General features: G+C 40.9%; 1 protein-coding gene across 3 annotated transcripts in view; it reads right to left on the bottom strand.

Annotated features, from left to right (window-relative positions):
- The window catches only part of LOC134634075 (zinc finger protein 729-like), a 219,534-nt gene that overhangs the window by 38,507 nt on the left and 165,283 nt on the right, over positions 1-15,744 (bottom strand). The gene's annotated exons all lie outside the window — the stretch shown is intronic.

Here is a 15,744-nt window from a genome sequence, read left to right as displayed (position 1 = left end):
ACCAAAAAAACTATACAATATACCATATACAATATTCAGGTAACGGTAAATGACATTGAGTGTAGACCAGGCAAGGTAGTGCAAATAGGCAAATAGTGCAAATGGAGATTTGGTAATGTACGGTAGGAGATAGTGTAACAATAAAGTCTTATGAGGTAGTGGCGGTCCAATGCTCCACAAGGTGACTAATAACTGGTGCAGGCCAGTGAGTGAGTCAGAGAGTGTGTGTGTGTGTGTGTGACAGAGTTCAGTGAGACCGTGGAGGAGAGAGGGGAGAGGGGGCAGAATCGGGAGGGAGTTTAGCTTCCTGACAGCCTGATGGATGAAGCTGTCCTTCAGTCTGCTGGTCCTGGCCTGGAGACTCCGCAGTCTCCTCCCTGACGGCAGCAGCTTGAAGAAGCTTTGCATTGGGTGCGTGGGATCAGCCGCTATGCAAAGGGCTTTTTTAGTGAGACGGGTGCTGTAAATGTCCTGGAGGGAGGGGAGAGAGACACCAATGATCCTCTCTGCAGCTCTCACTATGCGTTGGAGGGTTCTATGACAGGACGCATTGCAGGCTCCAAACCACACAGTGATGCAGCTCGACAGGATGCTCTCGATGGTGCCTCTGTAGAAAGTGTACATGATGGGGGCTGGTGCTCCTGCTCTTCTTAGTTTGCGGAGAAAGAAGAGACGCTGCTGTGATTTCTTGGCCAGTGCTGTGGTGTTGTACGTCCAGGAGAGATCCTCTGTGATGTGCACACCCAAGAACTTAGTGCTGCTCACTCTCTCCACAGACGCTCCGTCAATGGTCAGAGGAGCATGTTGGGTGTGCATTTTCCTGAAGTCCACAACAATCTCCTTCGTCTTCTCCACATTCAGAGAGAGATTGTTGTCAACACACCACAGATATGTACAGAACTGAGAGAATGTCCGCGATGTGTCACATGAGCAATATAAGGCCTGAGGATGTTATTCAAATAAATTATAGATTGTGCTGAAAAACGGTAACGTTCACACAGAAAATCATCAGGAAATGATAAATGTCCAAACGCGCTCTAATCACTCTCTCCCGGCGGAGAGCTCTGCGGAGAATTTGGGCTTCAACATCTACTGGCTCTTCAAGGAAGGGGCACGCCATGTCTGACACTTCCTACAGTCAGGTTTCCGACAAAGAGGCGGAGAAAGTCAGGGTTAGTTGAAGTAAACCTGCTAGGGGGCAGGTTAGCTTCACGGAGTGTGTCGTCATAGTAACTCACTCAGAATTAATCTAAACTCGCTTTGTGAAACCGAAGACCCAGAGCTTTCATTAACTCAGGGTATACTTACTCAGAGTTTGCACTAAACCGGCTTTCTGAAACAGACCCCTGAACCTCTGCGCACAGCGTCTGCAAATCGGGGCTGTACGAAGTCACTTCAGGCAGTACTGTAAGCTGTCATCTGTCAGGTGTGAACGGTGTTTTTTTTTAACATAGTTCACAGTGGAGAACAGCTGCTGATATAATGTGGATCCAAAGATCCATAATTGGCCTATCTGGGGTTAAAAGTCTCGATAAATGAACGCCGTTCGGCGGGTATTTTGGCTTCCGTGAGTGTGATGCTTATTTTGAGCGATTAAAAAAAAAAATAGAATATAATTTTGTTTTTATGTTTTAATATGACAATAATCTTCCAGTTTAGAACTACAAGTTAAAAAGAACTAACATAAATAAAATACACTTCAGCTAAATACTTCTAATTTATTTTCCCAAACCATGCGTAGCCGCAGTATAAGGACTAAAGAGCCTCTAACGTTGCTGACCCCTGGTTTAGCAGATTCAGTGTCTCCATGATCGAATCTGCTGTTTTTGTGCTGCTGTTGGTAGAAAGCCGGTTAATACTGAAATGAACTGGCTGCATGCATCTCTGAATGTAAATTGGTGCACTATTAATAGATCACTCTGGAACTGTTTCGTCACCCTAATTTGCCCACTTAGTAAATCACACTCATTGCCAAGAAATTGAAATAAATCTTGTTTCCCTGCTGGATAGTGATCCACTGTAACTCTGCTCCTCCTTCCTGTTTAGGATTTCTGTGACTGAAGGAAAATTCCCTCCATCCATCACTTATCCCAGCTAACCAAAGTAAAATAAAGTTTTGCTCATCTTAAAAAAGCATTACAATAATGGGCATTACCAATGCAAACTGAATAATACAGAAGATGAAAGAATAGACTTTGATCAGTTAATAAAGCTCATGATCTTGATTCATTGTGGCTGCTACACAGATACTTCTGGGTCACTTCTCTCAGTTAGGAACCTTCCTCACCAAAACTGACTGTTGGACCACACCCCTGGTTTCATGAGAAATTGTTTCAGCCATGATTTTTCTTCCAGTATTTCAAAGTAAAGACTGAAGTGACAAATGGAAACATGTTTAAAAAACACAATGTGAGAGACGTTGAGGCCCTTAGAAGTTACCCTGGGTTTTTCTGTCACCCTGCTAGATGTTACACACCTTGTTATTGGACTGATTTCTACTGCTGGACTACTCCTGGGGAGAGTAACAATACTCTTACTAATTAGCTCCCTTTCACACCTTTGGGGATATTTATTTTTGTGCTTGCAACGCTGTGAGCCTGAACAGCGAGAGAAAAATCTGCAACAGCGACGAGCCGAATGCTTAAGTGAATCCCAGCAGCTGCACATGTGCTACGCTGATTTAGAGGATATCTTTGCTCTGGATTTATATTTATACTTTTTCATTTCTATATGATTCTTCTTGCATCTAAACAAAGATGATTCAATTTGCTAAGTTTTGAAGGCTCTTCGTGCTCGGGTGTAAATGAGACTTAATATTTGCTCTTGGTTTGGTTCTCCTGTACAGAACCTTGCAGTACAACAGAAACATAAAAACATTATTTGTAGTTGTTATTCTTAGTTGTTCTGCTGCCTAAATACCACAGGGTCTAATTATGAAGTTTTTGAGCTGCACAGCAGCTGGAACATAATGAAGTCTACAGGTTAAAGTTTTCTCTTCTCCTGTTGTTCTTTCTGCTGCTTGGTTTGATGGATCTGAGAGCTTTTGTTTTTATTACTGTTATTATAATTATCATTATTATTTTACTCTTTAGAAGCTTTAAAATAGTGTTTGTGTTTGAAAAAATTGATTTAAGAATTGAACAGAAACTTCTGTCCTTCTGAAAATCGCCCAAAGGCACAGAGACAAACTCAAAGGATGCAACCTGTAACTTTCTCTTCCTTCATGTCAGTACCATCATCGATCATTTATATAAAATGCATATAGTAAGTAAGTAAGTAAGTAAGTAAACTTTATTTATTAAGCGCTTTTCACAGATCACAAAGCGCTGTACATAAATTTTAAAATAAACAATAAAATCAATAGACAATGTACACAATATAAAAGATCAAATGTAAATAATGTAAAAAAAATATAAAATATGTAAATCAACAAAAGGCTTGTTTAAACAGAAAAGTTTTTAACTGTTTTTTAAAACAATCCACAGAGTCAAGCAAACGTAACTGTAGTGGTAAATTGTTCCACAGCCTTGGTGCAACAGACTGGAAGGCTCTGTCCCCTTTTGTCTTCAGTCGTGTATGGGGAACAACTAAGAGACTCTGAGTCTGTGAGCGGAGTTGACGAGCAGCAGTGTATTTTATAAGAAGCTTGGATAAATAATCTGGGGCCTGGCCATTTAGTGCTCTGTATGTTAAAACAAGAATTTTAAAGCGAATTCTAAACTCTATTGGGAGCCAATGTAAAGAATATAAGATGGGAGTGATGTGAACACGCTTGGTAGAACGAGTTAATAGTCTGGCTGCTGCGTTTTGTATCGCCTGGAGGCGAGAGAGAGATGATTTATCCAAGCTAGTAAACAGGGAATTACAGTAATCTAAGCGTGATGACACAAATGCATGAATTAGTTTTTGCAGATCAGCTGAGGAAACCATATGTCGCAGTTTAGAGATGTTTCTTAAATGATAGAAACAGGAACAAGACAAAGATTTTACATGAGAGTCGAGGCCCAGAGAAGAGTCAAATATTACTCCGAGATTTCGAATATTTGACTTGACAGATGGACAGAAGGAGGCAAGAACCTGACTGATTTTAGAATGTAGCTCAGGAGGAGCTATGATCATGGTCTCGGTTTTGTTAGTATTTAGAACAAGGTAGTTGCTTGAAAGCCAATCAGAAACCTGGGTTAAGCACTGGACTAGGGTGGACAGCCTATCCAGCTGGTGAGGCTTAAAAGACATATGGAGCTGAATGTCATCAGCATAAAAATGATAGGACAGGTCGCTAAAAGATTGAATGATACCAGCTAAAGGAAGCATATAAAAAGAAAATAGTAATGGACCTAAAACTGAACCCTGTGGGACACCACAGGTCAGGGCAGCAATGTCAGAGGTGAACCTGTCAGTCCTAACAGAAAAGGTCCTATCTGATAAATAGGAAGAAAACCAGTCTAGGGCAGAGCCAGATATACCAGCCAAAACCTTGAGCCTGTTAAGTAGGATTTTGTGATCGATGGTGTCAAAGGCAGCACTAAGATCAAGCAAGATGATCACAGAACAATTCCCTGCGTCAGATGCCATTAATAGATCATTATAGACTCTTAGGAGAGCGGTCTCTGTAGAGTGCTGCTTTTGAAAGCCAGACTGAAAAGGGTCAAGGATGTGTAATTTACATAATAGAGACCTGAACTGATTTCCAACAATTTTTTCAAGTAATTTACTTAAAAATGGCAATTTTGAGATAGGTCGGTAATTACTAGTAGAGCTAGGATCAAGGTTCTGTTTTTTTAACAGAGGAGTTACCTCAGCATGTTTAAAATAAGATGGAACACAGCCTTGCCTCAGTGAACAGTTGATGATGGATAGTAAAGTGGGACCAATGCTGGTGATAGACCCAGACAGGACAGAGTGAGGTAATATATCTACAGAGCATGAAGAGGATTTCATTTTACCTAAAACTACAATTAAGTCATTTAGTGTGATTGGAGAAAAGGAGGTAAATGATCCAAGACAGCAAGGGGTGTCTTCATAAGGGGAGGCACTTGAGGAAATTTTGGCTTTCAAGTCCATCACCTTATTTACAAAGTAATTAAGGAAAGTATTACAATCTTCATCAGAAAGCAGCAGAGCATGCTGGGTTGGAGGAGAAACAATACTGTTGATGGTATCAAATAGAATTCTTGAATTATTTTTATGACGATTTATAAGATTATTGAAGTAAGAGGATCTAGCCTCTTTAACTGACTCATTATATAGGTAAAGTAGTTCTTTAAAGTGCTCACGATAGACAGTCAGACCAGTGGACTTCCACAGACGCTCTGCTTTTCGATAGGAGCGTCGAAGACCACGAGTCTGATTATTTAGAATAGAATAGAATACAATAGAATAGAATAGAATAGAATTAACCACGGTGTGTGGGAATTAAGAGAGCAATAACTGCTTTTGAAAGGAGCAACCTGATTTAGAATGGCAAGACAGTGTTCATTAAAAGAATTAGTTAAAAGCTCAACCTCGTTAGAAGAACTTTTAAAATTATAAAGAGAGGAAAACTCAGAAATTGTAGAGTCGTCAATAAAGCGCCTGCGCCTAATAGAACCTTGAGGATGGGACTCTGAATTGACAGATACAGTAAAAGAAACTGACTTATGGTCGCTAAAAACAACTTCATTTAAGTTCATGTGGTCAAGGGAAACACCACAGGTGAAGACCAAGTCCAAAGTGTGCCCAGCCCTATGAGTAGGCCCTGCTACATGCTGAACAAAGTTGAAAGAGTCCATAATGCTCAGGAACTCCTTAGTGGTACTGTTTGTTGAGTCATCCACATGAATGTTGAAATCGCCAACAATGATAACTTTGCCCATTTTAATGGTAGAAGTTAAAAGGTCTTGTAGGTCTGACAAAAAAGACGCAGCAGACCCAGGTGGACGATAAATTAAAATGCCGTATATGCCGTATTTGCATCTCAAAAGAGTTGTAGCAGCTTGAGGAAATCATCTGGCATAAAAAAGTCTTTTTAAAAATTACAGCTGTTCCACCTCCTCGTCCAGATATCCGAGGTGCACAGAGAAATGAGCAGTCAGCAGGACAAAGCTCTAAAAGATGTGAGACTTCATTCTCACGTTGCCACGTCTCAGAGATAAACATGAAGTCAAGCTTCTCAGAGCAGAACAAGTCATTTAAAATATAAGACTTATTGGCGATTGAGCGGGCATTAATTAACATCCATTTAAGGCTGCAACTCACCAGGACAGGGGTAGAGTTTCCAAGGAAAGGGTCCGCGCTATGCGCTAAACCGCACAGCAAAACAGGGTTCCTGCCGCGATGAGGCTTGGGTTTCCATGCTTTCAGATGACAGCCTGGGTGGTACACATAGTGGGTTGTGGGGATTAATCCGGTTCCAACAAGTTTCAGCCGAATCTCACCGGTAGCAACCCAGGAATAGAGCCCCCGAAGGTCCATCTCTTCTCCGACGAGGCCTCTGAAGCAAAAATGAGCTAACCGGCAAGAGTTGAGGTAGACCGGGTGCTGCGTCGTGCTCTAACGGCGGTAGGAAAACAGCCTCGTTTCGTTGACTCTGAAAGTTATCCATTGCAGATTTGATCGCTAGCAACGCATGACGATCATAAATCCGAAGGGAGGTGACACCAGAAAGAACTGTAACAAAAACACTTGTATAGCATATAAAATAAACAAACACTCGGACGAAGGCAGCGGCACAGCCAAACACAGGCGCCATCTTGACCTTGCGTCACATATCTGGCAACAGTAACACTTTAGTTTGGACTTTATGATTTCTGTAACTGGAAAATATTATTTTGTTTAAAGACAGAAGTGACCGCATACTTGCAACATTAAAGTGAAATATTTAATAGTCTAATAACAGATTAAATGCTGTGTTGAGGCTGTCGTTTCAGGAGGAGAGAAGCTGCAGAGAGGCGTGTAAGACTGCAGCTCTGCTTCCTGGTCCCAACTCTGGATAGTCATATTTTAGGGGGTTTAATAAATTTGTCCATATTTCTAGAAATGAGAGTTTCTCCATCCAAAGTGGGATGGATGTCGTCTCTCCTAACAAGACCAGGTTTCCTCCAGAAGGTTTGCCAATTATCTATGAAGCCCACATCATTTCTTGGACACTACTCAGACAGCCAGCAACTTAAGGAGAACATGTGGCTAAACATGTCACTCCTGGGCTGTATCCCAATTCAGGGTCTGCATTTCCCTGAATTTTAAGGATGTGTCGGTGTAGACTTCGTGGCCCAACATATCCCAGATTGCATAGCGCGGTGGTGGGTGTGGATAATTTTGCCGAAAAAAACGGTGGAAGAGTAAACGTTTAAAAGTAAGTACTGATATGATGTCTCAACAGGACCTGGATAAACTAGTCCATGCATTCATTTTTAGTAGGCTTGATTACTGTTACAGCATCTTTACAGGTCTACCTAAAAAAATCAGTCAGACAACTACAGCTCATTCAGAACTCTGCTGCTCGAGTCCTCACTAAGACCAAAAAAGTGGACCACATCAGTCCAGCTCTGAGGTCTTTACTCTGGCTGCCTGTCCGTCAAAGGATAGACTTTGAAGTTCTGATGCTGGTCTATAAAGCTCTGAATGGTTTAGGACCAAAATACATCAGTGACCTCCTGACCCAGTATGAACCTTCCAGATCCCTCAGGTCACCTGGATCCGTTTTTTTTAATCAGTTCCCAGAGTCAGAACCAGACACGGAGAAGCTGCATTCAGCTTTTATGCTCCATATATCTGGAACAAACTCTCAGAAAGCCTCAGATCAGCTGAAACACTCAGTTTATTTAAATCCAAGTTGAAGACTCATCTGTTCTCAGCTGCATTTGAATAAAGCACCAAATCCACACTTTTAAGCTCAATTTTTTTTTATCAATTTTAAATCATGCTTTTTATTTGTTTTTGTTTTTTAATATCGAGCCAAACGGACTTTAACGTGTGTTTGAACGAGCTGACGGTTCACTCGTTAAGCTGAAAGAAAGATGCCTCCATGCAAGCTTGAACATGTTGCGTGTGCCGTCAGAAGTGGATTTCAGTCTGAACTGATGTCCGTGTTGGTCCTGCAGAGAATCAGAGTTGGAAAAGTTGTTAATGCAGCAAAAAACAAAATGTAATGCATTTTGTTCATAATCTCTTTAAAGCCATGATCTTTTTTTATCGCTGTCACTGGAGTGGGTAAATGAGTCTGCAAAGTTAAAAAACAGATTTACATTTATTGTTTATTACTTTTATCGAACATCATCCCATCCCAGTTACACACATTTAAGAATTAACGTGGAAAATATCCTTTTGTTTGCATTTGGAGACTCGGCATTTGAACCATCCCAAATATCTGCACCAGGGAACCAACTCCTCAAGCCGGTATAAAGGTCAAGGACACAGTTACACGATCGCTAAACTAACCTGTTTTTGAATAAAAGAAAACCATATATGCATGAGCCCTGGAATCTCGGTTAAAAAAAAAGAAGCACTACAAATGACTTTTCTTATGTTTAGTATACAGGAGTTGCTGCTCACACTCTGAGTTGCACTAATGTGTCTGTCAGACGTCCCAAATGGACAGACCGCACGCGCACTCACGCCGGACACCTCCTGACCTTATTTCCACGAGCCCTCGACTCAGCTGCAAAGTGTTTACGGGGTCAGTTTCATCAGAATTATCTGCTGTCATTCAGACATAAGTTGAGCAATGGTTTAACCAATTTCCCATCAAACCATAAAGGGATACCGGAATTAAACAGAACATAGGATGTAAGTTAAGGAAATATAAGTTTGACTATGGAGCACATCTCCTTCAGCGTTCACAATAATGGATTGCATTTCTCTCAGTCAACTGACTGTTTAGGGGGGAAAGCGGCTAATAGTTAGTGGGCTCTGTGTTTGTGGTTGTTGTTTTTTAATCACACTGGGAGTGAACAAAAGCAGAAAACAACCCTGTAAAGATGCAGACTGTGAAAGTCTGGTTTATACCATAAATCTTACCAGCTGTAACTGAGTTTTTTGTGTTTTAAGTTATAAGCACGTGTCATCTGGTACCATAAATCTTACCAGCTGTAACTGAGTTTTTTGTGTTTTAAGTTATAAGCACGTGTCAAGACTTCTGTCTAACAGCAACATTGCCGATGTGATCCTTCTTTTTTGTTCCCTATTAATGATCTACGGTAATTTGTGATATTGCCCCCATAAAATAATAATGCTTTAATGAAATCATTGTGATACAGAGATTTGGATTCTTGTGCATGCAATGTGCATGACGTAGATAAACAAGAAATTTTGTCAAGGTTGGATGTACTTCTGTGTTTACCAACTGCTCCTCAGTCCAAACTGACTTTATGGTTCATACATGTCAACTCAGGGAACTCCTGTCGTGACCTCCCCTCTGTGAGCACACACACACACACACACACACACACACACACACACACACACACACACACACAGAAAGAGAGAAACAGAGATCATTAATGCAGAGGATTGCAGCAGCTTTTGGATTTTCACTCTCTGCTGGATTTTAGATGAACAGTCACATAAATTTCATTCCAAATTTTTCACCTTTTCTTCAATTAAGATGTGTCTTTAAATCCTTTCTAGTTCGAATAGTTTATTCACATAGTAAAAAAGTAGCTCAGGAACTCAGTAAGTAGGAACAGCGATAGTTTAAAGACATTTTCTGAAATAAAGAGGATTTCATCATCCACAGTTTGTGAAAACTGCAGTTACAAACAAATCAGTAAATTCACAAATGATGGACTCTTTTCAGAGCTACGCTTCATGTACTGATTAACATACACTTAAAAGATGTACATTAGGGTGCAGACTGGTTATGTGGATTTGCTATATGAATATGCTCAAGAGTCTGTTTGAGCTAAAAAAAACTTGAAATATATACATATAATTTTAAATCAGTAACATAGATCAAATGTTTTTGGATAACAAACGAGTCACATATTAAACACTGTTTGAATAAACAAAGAGACAATTATATAGCGCAGGCTACAACAGACATGCTTACCGGGAGCAGAGAAACACGCTGTATTTTCCATAAGCCACACCAGAAACGCTCTGTGGGGATAGCAAATCTGCGCCGTGGGAGTGTCTGGACCCTCCATGCCGGTGTTCTGACAAACCATCCTACTTTGGCAAAACGTCCTACCGTAGGTAGTTTCTGCACATTTCTGCTGGCACAGAGTAATTCCAGCACAAACTAAAGTAGGTGTGGTGGTTTGCCACTTAACGTTGCCCATCAGAGTATGCTTGTAGCTTATATTCTTAAAGCCAGGATGGTTTGCCACTTCATTTTACCCATTAAATTATGCTTATAGGTAACATTCACAAAGGTAGCATGGTTTGGCACTTAATGTCACCTGTCAGAGTATGTTTCTAGCTCTTATTAACAAAGGTAGGATGGTTCGCCACTGAATTTTAGCTGTTAAAGTATGCTTCTTGCCATTTTCTCCAAAGGTGGCAAATGTCAACTTCCAACAGTCTCCTCAGTTCTCCTCAAACGTTCTTTTCACAAGCACAGTGAAGTTGCAGCTTGTTGGAAACACAGTGCCATTCATCCAATCAGTCAGGATGATGGGTTTGCTCTTCTTCTCCGATGCTGTTTGTCCACACTGCTGCTGCTTGCTGGGACTCTTTGCTCAGGACTTTGCTGCTGTCTCTTTATCTGCCATGTTATTGCTCTTTGGAACTGCATTCCTTGTCTTCAGGGAGGAGTGAGAGCTCGCTTATGAGGTCGAGGAACACATGGTGCTGTACATAAGTTAGCCAGAAATTGGCCTGAACATTTCCAATGGTGTTAAACTATAACTTTCTTCCGACCGCTGCATGTGGAAAATCGATCCAGGTCTGCTTTTCATCTGAAAGTGACAAAACTAAGACATTTTTCATTATTATCATCACTGCTTAACTGACACACAGAACTCTCTCTTTTTTTTTTAAACCTCCTTTTCTCTATGATTGTTTTTTTTCATCTTCAATGTAAATTTGGTCTCTTCTTTACTCTACACTTTTTTTTTTTTTTTTTGCATAGTGACCTGCAGAGTCACCGCTCTCACAATTGGAGGCTTAAAAGTTACTTTTACACAGCGCACACACACACTGCGACGTCAGACACATTCACACTCACTTTTTCATCTGCATATATAAACCATATGACTGATGATGGTTATCCATAAGTATGATCACAAGTTTATCTAGTTAGTTTTCAACCCAACAAAACAAATAAACATGATGCTGATGCTATAAACACTCTACACACATAAGTCAAGAGACAGGAAAACTGCTGCGCATCTGAAAGAACTCACGGAAACGCTGCACACTCCAGTTATCATAGTTATCAAAGTTCTGTTTCCCTCTCTTTGATGAGTTCTCAGCCAGCTCCTGATCTGATAATGTGTAGCTTGCTCATCAGCTCAGAAGAGACAGCAACGCAACCTCACACAGTGTTTGCGTGCTTTGCCCACAGTGGCAAAGACTTGCACTTTCATATTCAATTCAGCTTCTCCATCATGTAGTTTTCAGCGGTTTCATACAGGGTTCAGCATATTAGTTGTTTTCATATCTGTGCTCTATATCTCAACAATGGCTCATATTAGGATGACAGTCTTTCAAACAGGTCAAGTGCCTCTATGCACGTCATTAGTTCAAATATTTACCTATTTTACTTCATGTCATATGTCATTGTACTGTATTTGAACAACCTTAAGCTTAATGCAGATTACTGTTACACAACGCACACACACACATAGACATTTCCGCGCTAATTTGTCACGAAGTGTTTCACGGCTACCTCTGAAAACCAGTCTAAACACAGTTCCTTTTGGCGAACTTAAACCTAATTTAATTTCTTTATCTCAACGTGTTTTAATTTGTCACGAAGTAATTTCAGCTACCTCTAAAACTGGTCTAAACACAGTTCCTTTTGGCGAACTTAAACCCATTTTATCACGTTTCTTTAAACCTTTGCGGCCGTTTTATGTATCAAAATAGTGTTTCTCACCCTCAGACGTCTCACTTGTGGTTCGGATTGTCAGACTGAATCCCACCGCCGTGGAACAGACCGGCCCGGACTCAAACGTCCCGGGTCCTCCTCGTCTAAGAGGGCTGTGCACAGTCTTCGGTGCTGGCTCCACGGCGTCAGGAAACAGTGTGCCAGATCCTGGAACAGAGTCACAGACAACAGTATTGATGTTTCTGATCCGGCTTGGAGGACCAAAACAATGTCAGGAGATTTATTCTAAAACACTTCTTCAGTTGAGAATCAGAGAGGAGAAACACACACTGCAGTTAGTTACTTGCAAGCAAGGGCAGCCACAGAACTCGCACAGAAGTGCGGGCTCTGAGACTCGCACCGTGCCACTGCCCTGGTCTTTATTTATACATCAGTGGGTGTTTGTTCTTTACATTGGAATGTGGATGTTTAGGTGTGTGTGTGTGTGTGTGTGTGTGTGTGTGTGGTCAAAGCATGACCCCATATATGACTTCCCTAAACCTGCTGGTCTGGAAAATCCAACAGTTCATCTATATGTAAAAAAGGCACTTAGACTAAAACTGACATAGCTACGTTAATCCTACTGTAAAACAATAAGACAAGGTATGTCCTTTCCCATGCTCCCAGGATGTGGGGGGTGAATACCAGAACACTCTGGAATCACACAAAGTTGTTACAGACTTCCTAGGATGGTACATTCTTTCAATATGCCAACAACTATATACTTCTAAACACAAATGATTACATGCAGTATTCTACCATATGCAAACTTATATCATTAAAGATTATACTGACTACTAAGTACAGTACAATTTTCCATTGACACTCAGGTACTTTAATGTTATATAAAAACACTGACAGTTGGTCTGTTGGTCTTCCTTGGTCTCTTGTGTTCTGAGGGCCTCTGGATGTCTGGAGTTTTGATCTCCTCCATACCTGCTTCATGTCCTGGAGGACGGGGCAGTGGCCCCCCACACCCTCTAGCAGATCATTACATGAAGGAACCTTTTAAAAAATAAACCAGCGCGTCCATGCTCACAGGTGTACACACGGGTGATCTCACACACAAACTACACCCTTTTTGGCTTCTACCTCCAAGCACACTGTGCGTTGTCGATCTTACGTGCAGCACAATAATGTTTAACATTTAATATTTACTGCCATATGCCCATATATCATTGTGATGTTGTTTATTCTATTACTCTCGTTTTCTTCTGCTTGTTTTCTTTCTCAACAGGTGGTCCAGGTGATTGATATATGTATTTTTTGTCTGCTTATTCTGTTGGTTTTTGTTTTTTGCCCTTTTTCCCTGTCCCTCTTCTCAGCTGTTTTTCTTTCCCTCTTTCTTTCTCCCCTTTCTTTCCCCGAGTCAAGTCTGTCCCGTATTCAGCAAGTGAAAATAAAATAAACAATAAAAGGTGAATCAAATAGACCATTACGGCAAGGCTGGGATGGTCAATTTGGTAAAGTAAATCCGTTGGGCATCTTTCTTCGCCTTTAGACAATAATTCTGATGGCAAAAGAGCCAAACGGGACAGGAAAAAAAAAAAAAAAACTCTGACAGTTCAATATCCACCTCAGTCAATCTCCCTGATCCAGCTGAGTCAGCAGTGGGAAGAATCTGCTTTTCACAGTGTGGGGATACAGAAATATTTTTACTGCTACAATATAACCTTCATCATTAACATTGCATTAATAATATAAAATACAGCATTGATATTGGATTAATATGTTTATTAAAATCGCAGGCCTCAGATTAACCTTTCTCTTACAGGTGCAACTATGAAATTGGGTGGTTGTTACATGCATAAGATCGAAACTTGTAATTTGAACTAAATAATTCCATGTTTCTATGGTGAACGTAATTACCGTATTTCCCGGACTACAAAGCGCACCTGAATATTAGCCGCACAAGCTAAAATCAGGGGAAAATCCTGTTTTGTACATACATTAGCCGCACCTGACTAAAAGCCGCAGGTGTTTCAATGTTGATTTATCATATGTAAGAGAATATGCACAAAGGGAATTGTCAGGAAAGAGATGGCTGTTTGGAGACACATCCCTTTTATTAATATTTTGAAAAACAAGTTATGGGTACATATTTGCATAACTTTTTAGGTATATGTACAAGTACCGGTAATTACAAGTACGAAACATGTACTGTGCTTCATAAATAAGTAACAAATGTAGTACATAACAATAACCTACAGCACACCAGAAAATAGATTCAGGCTACCTTTTAGGCTCAGGTGCAGTGACACGGCTTTAACAAGAAGAAAAGTCAGTCATTCACCACCACCATCCTGTGCACTAAAACCACCAAAGTCCTCTTCTCCAGTGTCGGAAACGAACAGGCTCAGGATGGCTTCGTCATTCACTCTCCGCTTCTCTACTTTGTTGTCACTTTCAAAACCAAAGAAATCCTCGTTGTCAGTGTCAGAGTCAAACACCCTCAGAAGGGCCGTGGCGGTGTCCTCCTCTCCATCATGCAGCAGTCCAGCCCTTCGAAATCCGTTGGTGATCATAGATGTTTTCACACTTTTCCACGCTGTCAGAATCCACTGGTGGAGTTGGGCATAACTTGCTTTTCGCAAGTTTATCGCCTCTCATCATCCACGCCTCCCACTGAACGCGTAGCGCTACTTTGAAGTTTGTTTTTCGCGCTACTTCGTACGGCACTACGTTGCCTGGCGGACGGACATGTGACCAACATACCACTCTTGTCTTAAATAATCAGGCCCCATCTTATCTTAATGACCTTGTAGAACCATATCATCCTATTAGAGCACTTCGCTCTCGCTCTGCAGGCCTACTTGTTGTCCCTAGGGTATTTAAAAGTAGAATGGGAGGGAGAGCCTTCAGTTTTCAGGCCCCTCTTCTGTGGAACCAGCTTCCAGTTTGGATTTGGGATACAGACACTATCTCTACTTTCAAGATTAGGCTTAAAACTTTCCTTTTTGCTAAAGCATATAGTTAGGGCTGGTGCCCTAACTATACTTTTCCTTTCCAGTCACCTTCTCACTCACTATGTGTTAATAGACCTCTCTGCATCGAATCATATCTGTTATTAATCTCTGTCTCTCTTCCACAGCATGTCTTTCATTCTGTTTTCCTTCTTTCACCCCAACCGGTCGCAGCAGATGGCCCCTCCCTGAGCCTGGTTCTGCCGGAGGTTTCTTCCTGTTAAAAGGGAGTTTTTCCTTCCCACTGTCGCCAAAGTGCTTGCTCATAGGGGGTCATATGATATGATTGTTGGGTTTTTCTCTGTATTTATTATTGTGCTATCTACTGTACAATATAAAGCGCCTTGAGGCGACTTTTGTTGTGATTTGGCGCTATATAAATAAAATTGAACTGAATTGAATTGAATTGAACCCCGATCCTTCCGCCAGCAACGTAATGCCGTAGAACAGCGGAACAAACAAAACAAATCGTCTTACGATATCACAAAAATCATGGACAATCCTTAGAAAAGCCGCACCTGACTAAAACGCTGCAGGGTTCAAAGCTTGTGCAAAAAGTAGCGGCTTATAGCCCGACAATTACGGTAAATCATGTAGCATCTGCATGAAATTCAGCAACTTAATTTGCTCTTGTTGAGATGACATCATACAATCTAGTAAGAGTGGATAGTTGCCTGGATCCAGCCACTCTTACTGGATTGTATCATGTCATCTGTTCATTTATATGTGAATTTTTGCGCATACTCATAAAATAATTTTTTTACCCCTGGT

This window comes from Pelmatolapia mariae, linkage group LG9 (assembly GCF_036321145.2).
Source record: "Pelmatolapia mariae isolate MD_Pm_ZW linkage group LG9, Pm_UMD_F_2, whole genome shotgun sequence".
In the NCBI taxonomy this organism is placed as follows: Eukaryota; Metazoa; Chordata; class Actinopteri; order Cichliformes; family Cichlidae; genus Pelmatolapia; species Pelmatolapia mariae.
Note: the sequence above shows the minus strand (reverse complement) of the source record. Positions and strands in the feature narration are given on the sequence as shown.